Source organism: Arachis stenosperma, chromosome 9, assembly GCF_014773155.1.
Source record: "Arachis stenosperma cultivar V10309 chromosome 9, arast.V10309.gnm1.PFL2, whole genome shotgun sequence".
Taxonomy (NCBI): domain Eukaryota; kingdom Viridiplantae; phylum Streptophyta; class Magnoliopsida; order Fabales; family Fabaceae; genus Arachis; species Arachis stenosperma.
Window position 1 is genome coordinate 86,145,427 of NC_080385.1, and position 7,896 is coordinate 86,153,322.

At 36.1% G+C, this 7,896-nt stretch overlaps 1 long non-coding RNA gene across 1 annotated transcript; it reads left to right on the top strand.

The window, feature by feature from the left end:
• Window positions 1–2,763: 2,763 nt before the first annotated feature.
• LOC130951968 (uncharacterized) lies at window positions 2,764–5,440 on the top strand. Its single transcript, XR_009074172.1, has 3 exons — window positions 2,764–2,904; window positions 2,990–3,116; window positions 5,420–5,440. It is a non-coding gene; the product is annotated as an uncharacterized LOC130951968 (long non-coding RNA).
• Window positions 5,441–7,896: the final 2,456 nt, after the last annotated feature.

A 7,896-nucleotide genomic window follows, 5' to 3' on the forward strand; every position in this document is an offset into this window, starting at 1 on the left:
TGTGATCATTAGTGTCTTAGTGTCTATGCCTTAAAGTTATGAATGTCCTATGAATCCATCACCTTTCTTAAATGAAAAAAAAAAGTTCTTAATTGAAAAAGAGAAGAATTGCATGAATTTTAGATTTTATAACAGATTAATTATATTGATGTGGTGGCAATACTTTTGTTCTCTGAATGTATGCGTGAACAGTGCATATGTCTTTTGAATTTGTGGTTCATGAATGTTAAAATTGTTGGCTCTTGAAAGAATGATGAAAAAGGAGACATGTTACTGAGGATCTGAAAAATCATAAAAATGATTCTTGAAGCAAGAAAAAGCAGTGAATTCAAAAAAAAACGAAAAAAAGGGAGAAAAAGAAAAAGAAAGAAATAAAGTTGTGATCCAAGGCAAAAAGAGTGTGCTTAAGAACCCTGGACACCTCTAATTGGGGACTCTAGCAAAGCTAAGTCACAATCTGAAAAGGTTCACCCAATTATGTGTCTGTGGCATGTATGTATCCGGTGGTAATACCGGAAGACAGAGTGCTTTGGGCCACGGCCAAGACTCATAAAGTAGCTGGGTTCAACAATCATCATACTTAACTAGGAGAATCAATAACACTATCTGGATTCTGAGTTCCTAAAGAAGCCAATCATTTTGAATTTCAAAGGATAAAGTGAGATGCCAAAACTGTTCAGAGGCAAAAAGCTAAAAGCCCCGCTCATCTAATTAATACTGATCTTCATAGATGTTTTTGGAGTTCATTGCATATTCTCTTCTTTTTATCTTGTTTGATTTTCAGTTGCTTGGGGACAAGCAACAATTTAAGTTTGGCGTTGTGATGAGCGGATAATTTGTACGCTTTTTGGCATTGTTTTTAGTATGTTTCTAGTAGGATTTAGTTAGTTTTTAGTATATTTTTATTATTTTTTAGTTAAAATTCACTTTTCTGGACTTTACTATGAGTTTGTGTGTTTTTCTGTGATTTCAGGTATTTTCTGGCTGAAATTGAGGGACCTGAGCAAAAATCTGATTCAGAGACTGAAAAGGACTGCAGATGCTGTTGGATTCTGACCTCCCTGCACTCGAAGTGGATTTTCTGGAGCTACAGAAGCCCAATTGGCGCGCTCTCAACGGCGTTCGAAAGTAGACATTCTGGGCTTTCCAGCAATATATGATAGTCCATACTTTGTGTAACATCCCGCATTTTTGAAAATCTAATTATGAATAAATTGTGATTTTATTTTATTAAGTTTAAACTTTATAATTTTAGAAATTATTTTATTAGAAATAATTAAATAGATTCAGAGATAGTTTATTTTGAATTAATTAATATTCTTAAGTAATTTTATTATAATGGAATATTTTGTATAATTTTAGTAATTGAAAAATAAGAAAGAATTGTATGATTTAATTCAAGTAACTATTATTCTGAAAGGATTACGATTTATTTTATTAATTTGATATCTTATTTTATAAATTAGTCAATTAAGAATAATTAAATTAGTTTTATTAGTATTTGGAGTTTAAGTTAATTAATATTTTTATGTAATTTTTATAATTGGTTATTTCATATGCTTTGGAAATAAAATTTAGTGATGGAAGTATTATATAATTTAATTTAAGTAATTTCTATTATGAATAAATTATGGTTTATTTTATTACTTTGAGTTCTAGGAGATTTATTTATTAGGAATGATTAAATGGATTTTTATAAATACTTAAAGTTTAAGTAATTTTATTATAATTAGATATTTTATAAATTGAAATTAAAGTTTCGGTGATAGAAAAATAATAAAAGGTTATATCATTTAATTTGAATAATTAGTATTAAGTTTAAACTATATTTTATAAAAATGTGATTAATATGCTTATTTTATAATTTAAATTAGAAATAATTAATTCCACTTAGCAATATGTTGATAAATAATGTTCTTATATATTTTTAAGAGAGTATATTTGATTTTAAAATTACTCTACTCTTCAATTTTATCAAAATATCTATTCATATCTATCCATATTCTTTTATAAAATCTTAATTTTAATCTTAATATCACAAATTCCTATTTCATATACTAAATCCCTAAATCTACAATCAGAAAGGGAAAGAAAGGGAACGGGGAGCTCGAGGGGGAAAACAGAAAGGGAAAAGAAAGGAAGGGGAAAGAGGGAAGGCAGGGGAAAAACGGAGGTGAAGAGAGGGAGGAGGAAGGAGCGACGCGGCCAAGACCTCACTGCTGCCGCTGTTGTGCTGCACGTGAGAGTGAGAGAGAGACACACACAGGACGAGCGTCGCGAGAATCAAGGGAGGGAGACACGGTTCCGTCCTGTTGCCGTTGTGGGTTGCGCCTGATCACCATCGCAGAAGCTCCATCGTCGCTGTTGCACATAAGAGGAGAAGATGATTTCGCTGATTTTGATTCTGTCTAAGCCCGCATCGTTGCTGGAATCGCGAACCGGGGAGGAGAGGGAGGCTGCTTCCATTGTCATTTCCGGTGTCAGAAAAGACCATCGCCATTGAAGGATCCACCGCCGCCGAATCCCAGCTATCATCGCCGCCGGAGTCACCGTGGTTGCCGCTGGAGAAGTGCTATGAACGCCGCTGCTGATGTTAGCACGCAAGGGGGAAGAGCCCGTCCTTGCCGATTCTGCCGCCGTCAAAGGGAAAAGGAAGTGAGAGCACCGGTACGGAACGCGAGAAAGGAATCATCGCCAAAACTGGAACAGATTCACCGGTAATTCAGCTTCTTCCTTTCTTGATTCTGTCCCGCTTTTATTTTGTTCCGCTGTTCCGATTCCGTTGGTGTCCCTACTATCCTAACTGATCGAATTGATGCTGCTGCCCGCTAGGACGGACACCCTGGTCTCTGGTTCCTGTTATTCTGAGTACCAAAGCTGTTGCTCCATTCCCGTCTTTCCTTGGTACGATTGGTTCTGTTCTACAAACATTTTTCTGGTTATTACTCCTTTGATAATCTGTTCTGTTTTGCCCTTGCATTTGCTGCAGCCATTATTAATTTCCCCTTCAAAGTTACTGTTGCTGCTATTAGAGTTGTGGTTGATGTTGTTATCCTCGCGTTAGAACATGGAGGGTTGCTGCATTTCCAATTTTGTGTGGTTAATGCGACATCGAGGTAGGGGGTTTAAAATGATTTTAATTTAGGAATGCCAACAAGGTTTACTGAATAACTGCAAATAGTATTAATAGCTGTGAGTAATTAATTGATTATATGAATGTTGGATTGAGCTTGGGAATATAGGGAACTGGACTGCTGAATTTGAGACTTTTTCACTAAGTTTATGGTTTATGGTGAATTTTTGAATTATGGATGTCAAATCTGGTTTTTTTCTGCTGAGCGTTTAACACAGCAGCAACTTGTTTCCTCTATTAGAAATTCTCGAGTTTGCATTTTGAAATGGAACCAATTTTAAATGAAACTTTGGGTTTAACACTTTAATTTTATAAAAATTTAGAATTTTTAGATTTGTGGTTTTAAAGATTTGGATTTTCAAAGAAAGATGTATTATGCAGTAAAAGTCAAGCTTTGTTTTCTAAGTCAGTAACTTTGAGGTTTTATAATTTTTAAATCTGGAATGATATTGAGATGCAACCAATTGGGAGTGAAAACTAAGTGTGTTTAGCATATGTGACTTAAATTTCAGGGCTATCCATGTTTTAATGAGTAAGTTATGGGACTTGGAAGAAGATAAGTTCATTAACTTTTAAAACAGAATTCTGCAGAAAATTAGTCTGCTTCTAGGTTATATAACTTCTTCATTAAAAATGATATTGACCTGAAACCAATTGGAAAAGAAACTTGGATGAGTGTAGTTGAACTTTATTAATTTTCAAAGTCATTGGATTTAACTTGGATTTTATATTGAATTTTGAATGTCACATGCTACTGCTGTTTTTCTGGTTTTATGCACTGCAGAGCAGTCTTGGTTTTTCCTTTATTCCTAAGGCTAGAGAAACCAGAAAATTATGATCTTTGGTTTGTTAGAAAGCTTATTTCAAGATGAACGCCTGGACATAAAGTTTGCGCAATTCCGAGTTCATTTGCTATATTAAAAACAGAAAAGAAGATAGGGTGTTGGGAATGCTTGAGTGAGAGTTATGAGTTCATAAAATTAAAGATGAACCTTAGTGTTATATGGCTGTTTCAATGTTGGAATTTGCTTGTTTCTGAATTGAATTGATATTGGAAAGGTTGAAAAGAGTTTGGTAAATTGTTTGGTTGGGACCCGTAAGGGTGGCTAAGTCCTATTTTTAAAGGAGATTATGTCCAAATTTTTATAAAAGTAAAAGGACTTAATCAAAATGAATACTTGAGACTTGTTTAACGATAACAACTTTACTGATTCTTTTGAGAAAATATATTTGATTTATAAAGTTGCTAGCAAGGACGTGGGTTTTGTCCCGCTTGCATATTTACAATTACAAAAGAGTAAAGAGATAAAGAGAAAAAGAGTAATATAGATACAGATGAAAGAGTATTCAGAGAAAAGTAAAGAGATACAGAGAATATAACAGCGAGAGTAGAGTAAAGAGATATTTGTATATATATATATATATATTTTAGTTGCTTGATGCAACGCAGAGCTATATTTATATATATATTAGTTGCTTGATGCAACCCAGAGCTATATTTGATATATATTAGTTGCTTAATGCAACCCAGAGTTTCTGTAGGGAAACTAAGTTACCTACAACCATTTTCCGCTTCCCCAGAGCAGAGCAGAGTATATATATATTTTCCTGCAATAAGCAGAGGCTGTCTCAAATGAGCGGCTATTATTATATGCGCATTTATTTAGGAACGGAAAATCGTATCCGGGAAATCGATTACTCGTGACCGGATAAATGTCGGGATTGCGGGCAGCCAACCGACACATGAGCTCATGGCCTGTACTAGGACTAGACATTCATCATATGCATCTATGTGACATTGTTTGGGTGTGTATATTGTAATTGGTTTGCCTAAATGAATAATCCTGTTTAACTGCTAATTGCTATACTTGATTTAATTGCTTTTGATTGTGTTTGAACCTCATTACTTGTGTTTGTAACTGATTGACTGGATTGTGGTGAATTGGATGTTGATTGAATTGCTTAGGCCTGAGGCCGTGATTGGTTTGTGTTTGAGGTGTAATAAAGTATGAAAGATTAAGCTGGTTCAGCATAGACTTAATGAACCTATGCTTGGAACAAATTAGTCATTCATACAGTCTAGGAAACTTTGAAGAGTTTTATAAAGAAAATATGGGTCTGGCATTTTGAATAATTAACTAATACTTTTAAAGAAGGTTAATTTTCTTTTAGATGTCTCTGAATGAAATTAACTATTTGCGCTTTATTCTTTACTTTCACGGCATTCTCGACCTCTACTGAGAACATGTGGTTTGGTTCTCACCCCCAAATTTTCCACCCTTTCAGTGACACAGGTTTGAAGACGCGATTTAAAGCTGCGAGCGATTAGTAGGTTTTCTTTATGGTTTTAATTGCTTTCATAGAGTCCCCTCGCCGATTGTCCCTTGAGATTTTATTTCATATAGAGGGGTAGGTTTAGTATATTGTATTTGGGTTTATATGACTTCTTATGTATAAGAGTTACTATTAATAATACTTATATGATTGTTATTATTATTTGCAATGCTTATCTTTGATACATGTCTTGAATGAATAAAAAAAAAATCAAAATTTCCTGGCATTTTCTTAAAACTAAGACGCAAACTCGATACAAAGGCTCGATAATTAAGTAGTTAATACTAGAGAAGGTTACGTAATGTTCTTTCTAGTTGAAATACCCTGACTTAAGCAAGGTATTTTGCTAGAAGGGATGTTACACTTTGCCCAAAATTTGATGGCCCAAACCGGCGTTCAAAGTCACCTTCAGAATTCCCAGCGTTAAACGCCGGAACTGGCACCAAAGTGGGAGTTAAACGCCCAAACTGGCACAAAAGCTGGCGTTTAACTCCAAGAAGAGTCTCTACACGAAAATGCTTCATTGCTCAGCCCCAGCACACACCAAGTGGGCCCGGAAGTGGATATTTATGTCATTTACTCATCTTTGTAATTCTTAAGCTACTAGTTCCCTATAAATAGGACCCTTTACTATTGTATTTCACATCTTGAGATCTTAGAGTCTTTTGATCATTGGGAGGCTGGCCTCACGGCCATGCCTAGACCTTGTTGTTATGTATTTTCAACGGTGGAGTTTCTACACACCATAGATTAAGGTGTGGAGCTCTGCTGTACCTCGAGTATTAATGCAATTACTATTGTTCTTCTATTCAATTCAGCTTGTTCTTATTCCAAGATATTCATTCGCACTCAAGAACTTGATGAATGTGATGATTATGTGACGCTCATCATCATTCTCACTTATGAACAAGTGACTGACAACCACTTCTGTTCTACAAGCAAACAAGGCTCTAATGTTTATCTCTTGGGTTCTTTAACCGGAATCTTCGTGGTATAAGCTAGAATTGATGGCGGCATTTAAGAGAATCCGAAAGGTCTAAACCTTGTCTGTGGTATTCTGAGTAGGATTCAATGATTGAATGACTGTGACGAGCTTCAAACTCGCGATTGTGGGGCGTTAGTGACAGACGCAAAAGAATCACTGGATTCTATTTCGACATGATCGAGAACCGACAGCTGGATAGTCGTGCCGTGACAGGGTGCGTTGAACATTTCCACTGAGAGGATGGGAGGTAGCCATTGACAACGGTGAAACCCTACATACAGCTTGCCATGGAAAGGAGTAAGAAGGATTGGATGAAGACAGCAGGAAAGCAGAGAGACGGAAGGGACAAAGCATCTTCATACGCTTATCTGAAGTTCTCACCAATGAATTGCATAAGTATCTCTATTTTTATCTTTATGTTTTATTCATCATCTATAACCTTTTGAGTCTGCCTGACTAAGATTTACAAGGTGACCATAGCTTGCTTCATACCAACAATCTCTGTGGGATCAACCCTTACTCGCGTAAGGTTTATTACTTGGACGACCCAGTACACTTGCTGGTTAGTAGTGCGAAGTTGTGATGAAGAGTTGAGATTGCAATTGTGCGTACCATGTTGATGGCGCCATTGATGATCACAATTTCGTGCACCACCGAACGTCTGGAAGCTAATTGATTTATTGCTTGCTCCAGTTGATGAAGGGTTGCATGAGATTGATCTACTGATTTCTTGAGGTGAGCCTGTGATTCTTGGGTCGATCCAAAAATTGGCAGTGGTGGTTCTTGGGAGTAATTGGGGTGGGATTGGGGTTGTTCTACGTATGGTTCATACGGTTCATAAGGTGGTCGGTATGGTGGATATGGGTTAGGGTCATATGGAGGTGAGTGGCAGAAAGGGGCTTGTGAGTGTGGTGGTTCAAAGTTATGTTGTGAGGATGGTCTCTAAGCATACGGTGGGGCTTGTTGGTAGCTACTAGGCGGTCCACCATATCTATCAGCTTAGTATGCATTGTAGAATGGTCTTTGCCTGTGATATCTAGGAAGGTGTTGTTGCCTAAAGGGTTGATCAGATCCTTGTGGCTCCATCCATCTTTGATTGCTTAGACCTTGATGCATAGTCCTGTTATAGCTTCCATTCCTTGCAACAAAATTAGAACCAAACTCAAAGCGTGAGGGGTGACAATTCATAATAGATATCAGAAATAAGAGGGAAGAGAGAAAACAAATAAACAAGTAAAAGAAATTTTTTTTGTTTTTTTTTTTGAAAAATATTTACAATAACCAATAATAAGGCACACGTTTGCAATTCCCCGGCAACGGCGCCATTTTGAAGAGCTGAATATTGATGGTTTAGAAGTTATAGTAAACTCTCGTTGTAAGTATAGTTACTAAACCAAGCAATCAACCTTTCTTACAAACGTTTTGGTTGTCACAAGTAACAAAC